This window comes from Lasioglossum baleicum, chromosome 17 (assembly GCF_051020765.1).
Source record: "Lasioglossum baleicum chromosome 17, iyLasBale1, whole genome shotgun sequence".
NCBI classification, from domain to species: domain Eukaryota; kingdom Metazoa; phylum Arthropoda; class Insecta; order Hymenoptera; family Halictidae; genus Lasioglossum; species Lasioglossum baleicum.
Genome location: NC_134945.1, coordinates 6,700,493 through 6,711,431, shown reverse-complemented (window position 1 = coordinate 6,711,431; position 10,939 = coordinate 6,700,493). Strand labels below are relative to the sequence as shown.

Genomic DNA, 10,939 nt, shown 5'->3' with positions numbered 1-10,939 from the left:
GAAAGTTTGCAATTTTGTAAAAGTAATACCGTAGATTTCGACGAGGTGATGCCAAAAATCCAAGTTCTAACGTTAGGAATTTACTGGTTCATAGATAAATGGAGTGTAGAACATAGGTAGAGTATATTGTCGATATTTAAAAATAGTTTAAACTTGTATACTATACATTCAAATATCTGTTAAGAAATGTTCCTTCAAAACTGTTGTCAACCAAGTATAAAATGACTGTTGAAATGAAACTTTTATAACAGAATGAAACTGTTAATATATACAAAGTTTAATTTAAAACGGAAAAGAATTAATTTAAAAGCGTAAAGTTCAGGAAATAACTTTTATTTCTAAAAGTTTACGGTTTTATTCAAGATTAGAATAGCTCGGCAGAATGAAAATGATTTCTCCGTGCTGTACGTAACATTTGAACCGAAACGCGGTCAGTCGACCGAGAAAAGTGTTGCGTCCAGCTGTTCGGCCGAATCCACCAATCAATCATATTCTATCAGCGCGTGCATCGACAACTCGGTGTATCGGTTTAGCACACGGTTAAAAATCGTTAGCGATTACGTGGCGGCTAGTTTGCATAACGCGATGCTCCGTTCCGACAACGTCTCGGAATAAATTTACAAACCAATATGAAATTATGCAAAGCAAAGAAAAATAACAATCGTTTAACCGCGTCGAGATGAACGATCAAGTACAAAATATACTCGTTCGGGCAAAAAGTCCTCTTGCATCCTTCAAACGGGTGATAGACGTCGCGCGAGAAGGTGTAACGGTTAAATTTTTAATAGTTTATATCTCCTAAACGCATAGTTTTTTTTTGTTGAAATTTGTTTTTTAATATTGCATTGCCACCCAGTTCTGAGCTATGTTTAAAGTTTCAAGTCTCTAGCTCCTCGGGAAGTGGTTTAAAATTCGATTAGAAGATTTGAAGATTGACTGTTATTTCTTCCCTTAATGATACGACGTTTTCAATATCGAAAATTTTCCAACAATTTCGAATTTCATCTACACAATTTTGCGATAAATGCAATAAAGACCCACGCAACCTAATTATTTGCGTATAGCAAAAGTGAATTTTTCTGGAACATGAAGAATGAGCTACTTCAGCTTCTCCTTGCTTCGAGTGTTAGATCGTAGGCTCGAAATCTTTCCAGGTCGCGTTTGAATGGAAAACGCAATGGCATTCATGAAACGGAATAGGAAATTGCAGTACACGTGACGATTACATCGAATTCCTTCGCGCAGAAACGAACTTGTGTCTCGGAAACGTGAAGGTCGACGTTATGTAAATTAATTCTCTCTTATCTGGGAATATAACCTTCGTCATTCTTCGACGTTAAAAGGAAAGGAACGAAATCGATAAGCAACAAAGGAAAATAGTTTTCAGAAATTCTGTCCTATCAGAGATAAGGCTGTTCCCATGGTTGTTTTTATTATTTTTGAGATGATACGCTGCCGGTGTAATTTCTGTTTTCATCAACATGCCCTTTATACACTCGAGTTTGCATAAAATTCCGGGATCTAATCATCGTAACCCGTTACGGATCTAATCATCGTTACCTGTCAAAAACACTGAAGTTTGCTCAACTTTAAGCAAGCATAACTTCTGAACCATTGATCCGACGGGATCGAAACTTCAAATCTACTGGATTACATACCAAAGACGCCATCATTTGTAGGAGAAAGGCACAAATTTTGAGTCCAAGTCCATTACTTTGCAATCTTTATGCAAAATGAAAATGTTCTGCATCGACTGTAAGAAGTTCAAGAGAAACAAAAATTGATTTTACTCCCTAATGACTTTGTCAGATTAAAAACAATGTTCCTAAACTTTTCTAAGCTTTTGCTGTTTTATATTTCACCCAGCCAATTTACTCATAACTGCATGGAGATCCGCAGTCTAATAATTAGCATCGATTAGTAAATTAGGTACAATCGAGGCTGTCCTCCCTCATAATGTCCTTATTGTTGATTTTCCCTTGTTAGCAATGGCTCACTCAATAAAAATGATCAAACCAGAAAGCTGAAAAGCGTATCAAGCGTAACAATCGAGCTCGATTCAAGGCGGATGATAAATCCTCGGCGAAGCAAACGGCCGACGAGCGTTCGCGTCGCCGATCGCGGCGAAAAAATTACAGATAAAATTGTCTCGTGGATGATATAGACCGCGGGAAGCGCGTTTATAGAGCGGCGGATCCTCGAATCACCATAAGAGCCGCGAGAAACACTCGGCAGAAGAGATCTGGGAACTTCGAAGCACTTCGGACTTACATAAATAACCTCGCCCGGCGACTCGCCGCCGTTCGGAGGGGAAATTAACGGCGTCGTAATGCGAGGGCGAACGAGAAAGATCGGGAAATATTGTCGCGAATACCTTTGTTCGCACTATTGAAAACGTATTTCGACGGTTGTAAATTTCCTCGGCGTCCCCCGAGGAACGATCGCCGAGAAACAACGCGCTGCTGCGGCCTCGATTATGGCTGACCCTTTTCTCGATATGAATCATTGAATTACACGGATTGTAATTCGATACGTACGCTAGATAGAAATGTCCCGCCGGCCATGGACACTGCGCGCCCGCATTCGAATCTCCGATCGGTAATCAACGGAAAATTAATTCGGTGATTAACGCTATAATTACGCAGACGTGCAGAGTGGTTCGCGGAATTGTTTCTGGTGGAAATCCATTGAACGATTTAAAGAACATCTGTTCGACCACGTCTATTTTAAAAAATGCATTGTTCTTTTGTGATCCCATTACTTTTTAAATAGCATCCCTGGCAGATAATGTTGAATCTGGATCGTGAATGTGATTGTTGAACGAATCAATTGAGCCTGTATTGAATATTTATTTCTTTAGATTTTCTAACTCTGTGTCTGGAAAGTTTTTCTGATAAATCTTAATCAAAATTCGTGCCTTTCTCCGATGAATTATTATGAATTTCGTATGTAATCCAGTAGATTTCTACCCGGAGAATCTGCAGATCCAAGTTTCGATTCTGTAGGATTAATGGTTCAGGAGTTATGCTTGTTTAAAGTTGAGCATTTTTCAGTGTTTTTGAAAGGTTACGGCGCCACCATATTGGTTTGTAGTGACGATCGCGACCCGCTTACCGGGCAGAACCGCTAGATGACAGCACCAATATGGCGGCGCCTTTACTTGTCATAAACAATGAAATATGCTCAACTTTAAGTGACCATAACTCCTCAACTATTGATCCTACGGGATCGAAACTTCAAATCTACTGGATTGCATACCGATTACATCATAATTTATAGGAGAAAGGCACAAATTTTGAGTCCGAGTCCATCATTTTGCAATCTTCATGCAAAATAAAAATGTTCTGCATCGATTGTGGAAAGCAGAAGTGATACAAAAATTGATTTTACTCCCTCTAATGACTTTGTTACATTAAAAATACAATTTGTTACATTGAAATTGCAATTGAAGAGTTGACATTGATGTTGAAAAATTAAAGTAGAAATTGAAAAATTGACGTTGCAATGGAAATTGAAATTGAAAAATTGACGTTGCAATGGAAATTGGAATTGAAAAATAGCAATTGATGTTGAAATTGAAGTTGGAATTGAGAAATTGAAGTTGAAATGGATAAATTGACATTGAAATGGGAATTGAAAAATTAAAGTTGAAATGGAAATTGAAAAATTGACGTTGAAATTGATGTTGAAAAATTGAAATTGAAGAGTTGAATTTGAAGTTGCAATTGAAGAGTTGAAATTGAAAAATTGACGTTGAAATGGAAATTGAAGTTGCAATTGAAGAGTTGAAATTGATAAATTGACGTTGCAATGGAAATTGATATTGAGAAATAGAAATTGATGTTGCAATTGAAGAGGTGAAATTGGAAAATTGACGTTGCAATGGAAATTGAAATTGAAAAATTGACGTTGCAATGGAAATTGGAATTGAAAAATAGCAATTGATGTTGAAATTGAAGTTGGAATTGAAAAATTGAAGTTGAAATGGATAAATTGACGTTGAAATGGGAATTGAAGTTGGAATTGAAAAATTGAAGTTGAAATGGAAATTGAAAAATTGACGTTGAAATGGGAATTGAAGTTGGAATTGAAAAATTGAAGTTGAAATTGAAATTGAAAAATTGACGTTGAAATTGATGTTGAAAAATTGAAATTGAAGAGTTGAATTTGAAGTTGCAATTGAAAAGTTGACATTGATGTTGAAAAATTGACTTTGCAATGGAAATTGAAATTGAAGTTGAAAAAATTACGTCAAAAAAAAAATATATAGTTTAGCGCTCCAGGCTTGTATTTATATTGACTAATGTCTGAGAGAATTATTTTCTCCTTTTTAGTGCATTTTAATATAAGCCTAGTTTTTAAAAAGTTCTTTTGATATATTGCTTTTTGTTAGATGAATTTATTCGTTCGCAGATGCCAGTTGCACGCGGGTGTGCTTTAGAGTTGCCACGAATTTAATCGGCCAGAGGGTATCAATCATTTGGGAGAACAGCGTGCAATTGCAGGCTATCGCAAACGACAGGAATACATACATATCTATTTGTCGGTCTTGGAAGTGAAAGGAGGTGTTTCGCGTAACTCGGTCGGCGATGCCCAAATGAAATTCTGCGGTTCGTCTGCTAGATTAATCACGCTATCTGCTTATGTCGGCGTTTGCGTCGGTGGAAATGAAAGGAATAGAGCAGTCTGGCAGCCACTCGTGTTTTCGTCATTTAATTATGTTACGTTCGCGGTCTGCCGAATCTGTTAAGACCTCCGCCATTGTTCTTGACAATATTACGCTCCGAGGCAAAACGATATCACACACATTAGGATTTATTAAATTAAATTTATTTAATTATATAGATTAATTTTTTTATATATTATTAAAACCATTTACATGGTTTTATCATTTATTTTCACGTTGAAAAACTAAGATTTCTTTCTACACTCTATTCCACAATACGTTAATAGATCTTTATGTATTTATGGCTTGTGGAAATTTTCAAAAAATGCTAGAATGTAAAATTCGATGGAATTCAGCACTATTTTCATCTTTATCGGATCGACAAAGTGTTCCCATTAAAAATAGGATTTTATTTCATTTCAATTTCTTCAAATTTGTCTACAAAAATTGCAAATTGCAACACTATATATTTTATACGAAAATATGGAAGATTGTCGAATTCTGAGTAAAAAAGTATTGACCTTCATTAGCCGTAAACCTAATAATTAACGAGCGATTTTAATTTATTTCCTGAAAATTTTCGACGACTAAATTAGTATTTTCATTGCTATTGTATAATCAACAACTGAACCTTTGTTTCTGGTCTTTCGTTCGCAAACATCGTTGAAAACTTTGTAATGACGTATCATAAGCAACTTAGAATTGCATAGACTGACGAGTTCGTCCACAGACCGCGATGGCTTAAATAAATGAACAGTGCAGAAGCGGAATATGCGTATAGCAATGGTTACACGTTATTTCCGGAAGGCGACCTCTACGATGAATCACTTGTAGACTGATCGATGTCCACAACGAGCCGCAATCACTTTCACTCTTTCGTTTCAGTGATTCCGGGGACTTTTTATATGCAACAGAATACACAGCGCGACTCGAAGGTTGTTCTTGAGCGTGACTAGTGGACACGGGGCCGCAAGCAACCCTCTAATAGCTGTCAACAGTGAATGGTTTACAATGTCATTGCTTCCGATCGACCCAAACTACAAAGCCGCCCACACCTTAATTGAAATTCTCGCGGTGGAGTCAAATTGCTGGCGATTGTTACACTTGAAGGGGTTGGGACCTCAGTGTTGGGATATTGCACGGTTTTTTTCGCGCATGCGCGACCAAGTACAAGAACGTATGTATTATGTCCTAAGTTTGTGGGGAATGTAGTGAAGAACTATTACTGGTAGGGAAGTATTGAAAGAGTTTTTAGAAGTCTGTTCAGAACTTCAATTTCAATTTCAACTTGAATTTCAACTTCACTTATTCAGTCTCAACATCAATTTCTCCATTTCAAATTCAATTTCAACATGAATTTTTCAATTCCAACATGAATTTTTCAATTTCAACATTAATTTTTCAATTCCAACTTGAATTTTTCAATTTCAACTTCAATTTTTCGATTTCAACTTCAATTATTCAGTTTCAACTTTTCAAATTCCACTTCACTTTTCCATTTCCACTTCTATGTTTCAGTTTTAACACCAATTTCTCAATTTCAACTTCAATTCCAACATCAATTTTTCAATTTCAACTTCAGTTTTTCAGTTTTAACATCAATTTCTCAATTTCAACTTCAATTTTTCAAGTTCAACTTCACTTTCTCAGTATCCACTACCATTTTCCAGTTTCAACATCAATTTCAACATCAATTTTTTAAATTCCACTCCGTTTGGAGCTCATTCTGGCATCACTGGCGGATATCTCGGAAACTATGCGAGATAGCGAAAACCTGAATTGAATCACTCTCGTGGCACATTTTGTCAGCTTTAATTTTGTATAGAATGGTCTCATCGCTAGAACGCATAGTTTCCGAGATATAAGTGGAAAAACGGAGAGGGGGACCTTCTATGTGCCTCTGAAGTTGAAATTGAAAAATTGAAGTTGAATTTCAGAAATTGATGTTGAAACTGAAAAATTGAAGTTGAAATTGAAAAATTAATATTGAAATTGAGAAATTGTTATTGAAACTTAAAAATTGAAGTTGAAATTGAAATCTTGAGGTTGAAATTGGAAAAATTGATGTTGACAAAGAAAAATTGAAGTTGAAAATGAAATTGAAATTGAAAAATTAAAGTTAATATTGATATTGAAGTTGAAATTGAAGAGAAAATCGAAAAATTCAGGTTGAAATTGGATAATTAATGTTGAAATTGAAGAGAAAATCGAAAAATTCAGGTTGAAATTGGATAATTAATGTTGAAATTGAATAATTGATGTTTGAAGTGAAGTTGAAATTAAGAAATTGATGTTGAAATTGAAAAATTTGTACTTTAAAGTACAACTTTGTACTTTACTGACGCTAAAATCGCCAGGCATGCGCGAAAGAACTGTGCAATATCCCAACAGTGGTCGGGACCAGTGTCGTGCAAATCTTATTTCAAATAATAAATAAACGTGTGATTTTAATTGCAAGTAATAATTATTGGCAAATGAAAGATTATTACCACGCTTGTATTTGCTTGCCGAGTTGTTGTACGCGTCAAATCTCGTAATCGAATTTTAAATCACTTCCCGATGAGCTAGACACTTGAAAATTTAAACATATAGCTCAGAACTGGATAACAATGCAATATTAAAAAACAAATATAACAAAAAAACTGTGCGTTCAGGAGAAAAAATTTTTAATATTAACCGTTACACCTCGTGTACCGTTACACAACTTTCTTTAATAAACAGCGACCGACCACTGAAACTTTTATAATGCCACTCAGAGTGAGTATACCTCGTTAATACATTAAAAAATTATGCAAAGTGGTTTCCTTTTCGGGGGAACCATTACCAAGATATTTTGGTTCGTCATGCAATGAAATAATTTTGCGTGTAGCACGCAGGTGATTAATATTCTAGTCGCTGTGCACGCCTAACGATGATTCGGCCGTGCCCGGTTGGTAACGGAACCTCGTAACAAGCCGGACGTTAATAAACAACCGATCTATCACCGACTAGAGGCTATATCGGCGAACAGTTCATCAAACCGGCGTCCCGACAACGACACACGATAAACCAGTTAGTCTCCCGCATGGCTTTGTCGGTTCTATCACTTTAACGCGCGAAATTTAGCGGTCACGTCGAGATTATAGACCGATCGACACGGTTTGCACATGATTCGCCCATTATCCCCCTGATCAGCTACGCTGTTTGCTAATGTTATGCACGGGGACAATGATTCGATCATTACAGGACACATTTGTCGAACATTTTCATTTCTCTTTTCGAAATTTCTCTAACTTGTATTTATTAATATAGTATGAGGTAGTATGATCTATTCTAACATACATAGATGTCGGCCAAGAATAAAGGTGTTTTCCTCGCTAAAATCAACCAATGCCAAACAGTCACGTGCGAGGTACACGCACAACTTTGAGGTTACCCTGAATGTGCAATAGTTGAGAAGTTATTAATATATTCTGTGTTGTTATTTTTAGGTAAGTGCAACAAATATTGATGTAGGTTTACATTAGGTAAACCGTTTTTATTGTATTTTTTTTTTATTGAGAAAAACACTAACGATGATCTTGCCCCGTAAATATTACTACACGGGGCAAGTCCGTACTGTCACGGTGGGGTAAGTCCGTACTGTATGGCTCTAACTATAAAACTAAATAATATATTTAATGCAATAAAAAGCATTTGGCAGCAGGCTTGATAATTATAATCATTCTTCTCATTTCAATTTCAATTTTTCAATTTCAACTTTGATTTAAATTCTTCTATTTTAACTTCAACTTTAATTGTAACTTTCCAATTTTAACTTCAACTTGAATTCCGACTCTTTAATTTCAACATTAACTTCAATTTCAATTTTAATTTTCATCAATTTCAATTTCAACTCTTCAATGTCAATTTCTCCGCTCCAATTGCAACTTCAATTTCAACTTTTATATAACTTCATAATATTCTACTATCCAATTTCAACTTTAATTTCAATTTCTCAACTTCATCTTCAATTTCATTTTTATTGTAATTGTAATTTTTATTATTTCCGTGCTATCACGGTGGGGTAAGTGCTTACTAAATGGCTAACTATAAAACTAAACAATATTCTTTTCTTGCCTCGCAGCACTTAAAACTAGGTTCGAAAGCATTTTTAGCTCTCAGAGACGGACTCGCCCCATTTTCGGGGCAAGTGCGTCCTACTTGACACTTTGTACAATATCCTATCAAAATGATCATTTTCGAGCAAAATTAGAATCCTACATAACACTAATTCATCAGTAATAACTGTGGCAAGAGTTTTATACCAAGGACGTTAAGTTTTTACATACCAGACTGAAAGTACATCAGTTTAAAGTCCAACTTTGCAAAAACTAGGGCGGGCTGACCCCACTCCACCTTAATTAAACTGCGGATCTTTATGCGAAATAAAAATATTTTGCATTGATTGTGAGCAGCAGGAATAACATACAAATTTTATGTTTCATCCCTTAACAACTTTGCTCATTTAAAAGCGACAACATTCTTGAATTGTTTAAACTTGTTACTGTTTTATATTTCGTCCAACCAATTTCTTCATAAATCCATAAAGATCCGCAGTTTTACGGCAATTTTTACTGGCGGCTTAATTGGTCGATTCGTTGAAAAATTGCATCCCCAAAATATTCTTGCTACATTTTCATACAATATTCCTAAACGATTTTACAATTCCTCGTCCTGGTTTGCAACTTGTAAAAAATTCCGTCGCGATTTCACCATTTAATTCCGTCGCATTATTACTATGCGAGTATATGTATAACGAATTGGCCTACAGTATATTGGATTATTATCGCGTTACCTGCGTACTTGTACAGTTATAAGAAACTTAGAGGTTTAATGGTACGTATTAGGAACGCGCACGATTCACAAAGTTGGGAAAGAGAAGCTCACCAATTAATAATTTCCCCGGAGCCGACCCTAGCCGGTCGATCAATTTTTCAAGCATTGCGACGTGTATCCACGTCGACCACGATACGAACGATACTTGGGCAGCCTTTACTTGAAATGATAAGCTGAACATGCTTGTAAAAATGAGATTAGATCAACAAGTATTCTCCGAAAAAGTCTCGCGCCAACTCACTGTGAAAAACGTTCAAACATCAACACACAATGACCTTGAAACATGTTGCCAAGGTGTTCATTTTCAACAATGGACATGAACATTGGAAAATACAACTGTTATTATAAGTAGACCGCGGATCTTTATGCTCTATTAGCAAAATTGAGTAGATGAAATTCAAAATTGTCAACAAATTTTTTTGAACTGAAGATGTCGATTTGAAGAAGATTTCTCCTTTTTTAAAATCGTTAAGGGAAGAAGTAACATTCAATTTAGTTTCTATTTGTTGCAATCTACGTAGACGATTTTTATTTTGCATGGAGATCCGCAGTCCACTAATTAGTATGAACAAAGCAGGTTATTTACATAACCTCTGCGAACCCGAAAAATTGGTCCCACTTTACGTGATCACAGCTCCGTCAAAAATGGCTGTATCGGTATCGTTAAACAATGGTTTGAAAGCGTGAAACCTCTAGTTTCGTCTGCTCTGGTACAAATGGTTGCTATATTGGTTTTTACAAAGTTGTAGCGAGATAAAGAGAACAGTGACGGCAAACAAAAATTTTGTGCAACTTCGTAACATCACACGTTGAGGAACAAATTTTTTTGATAGATCGCGTTAATATCATTTCGAAGGGCTATCTTTCCTGTGTAAAATGTGTGCTTGTTGATTACCGTGCGATTCTTTTTATTCGAGTTATTCAACATTGAAGTAAATGTTGGCTTTTTAACTTTAACTGGCTCCAGAAAGCGAAAAAATTATCGTAGAATCTTGTGCAAAAAAGCAATAGAAAGAGCGTTTCTTTCTCTTCAAGGGGCTTCTTTCGTTTTTTCAATTTCATTAACATTTCGATATACCAGGTGCTTTTGAAGATATGCTTGAAATATGCACAATTTCCATTTTTCCTTTAACTCGCTATATCTCGGCGAGAAATGATCGTACTACCATGATCCGAACGTCAGATTGAAGCAGAGAATCTGCCGATTCGATTGAGCGTCCCATGAACTCGCTGCGACGATTTTTTACCTATGGCAGCTGTGTTTGAAGTGCTTCGCAGAAATTAGGCTGCCTGACATCTCTGAATTTGGACCAAACTCGATTCAAAATCAAAGAACTTCCGATAGAAATGAGGTAGAGCGATGAAATTTTTTTTTAATTAAAGCTGAAACTTTGGAGAATATGAGAAAAATAGGGA

At 35.8% G+C, this 10,939-nt stretch overlaps 1 protein-coding gene across 10 annotated transcripts in view; it reads right to left on the bottom strand.

Annotated features, from left to right (window-relative positions):
• Teh1 (tipE homolog 1 phospholipid transfer protein) overlaps window positions 1–10,939 on the bottom strand; it is a 69,602-nt gene that overhangs the window by 28,809 nt on the left and 29,854 nt on the right. The window lies entirely within an intron of this gene.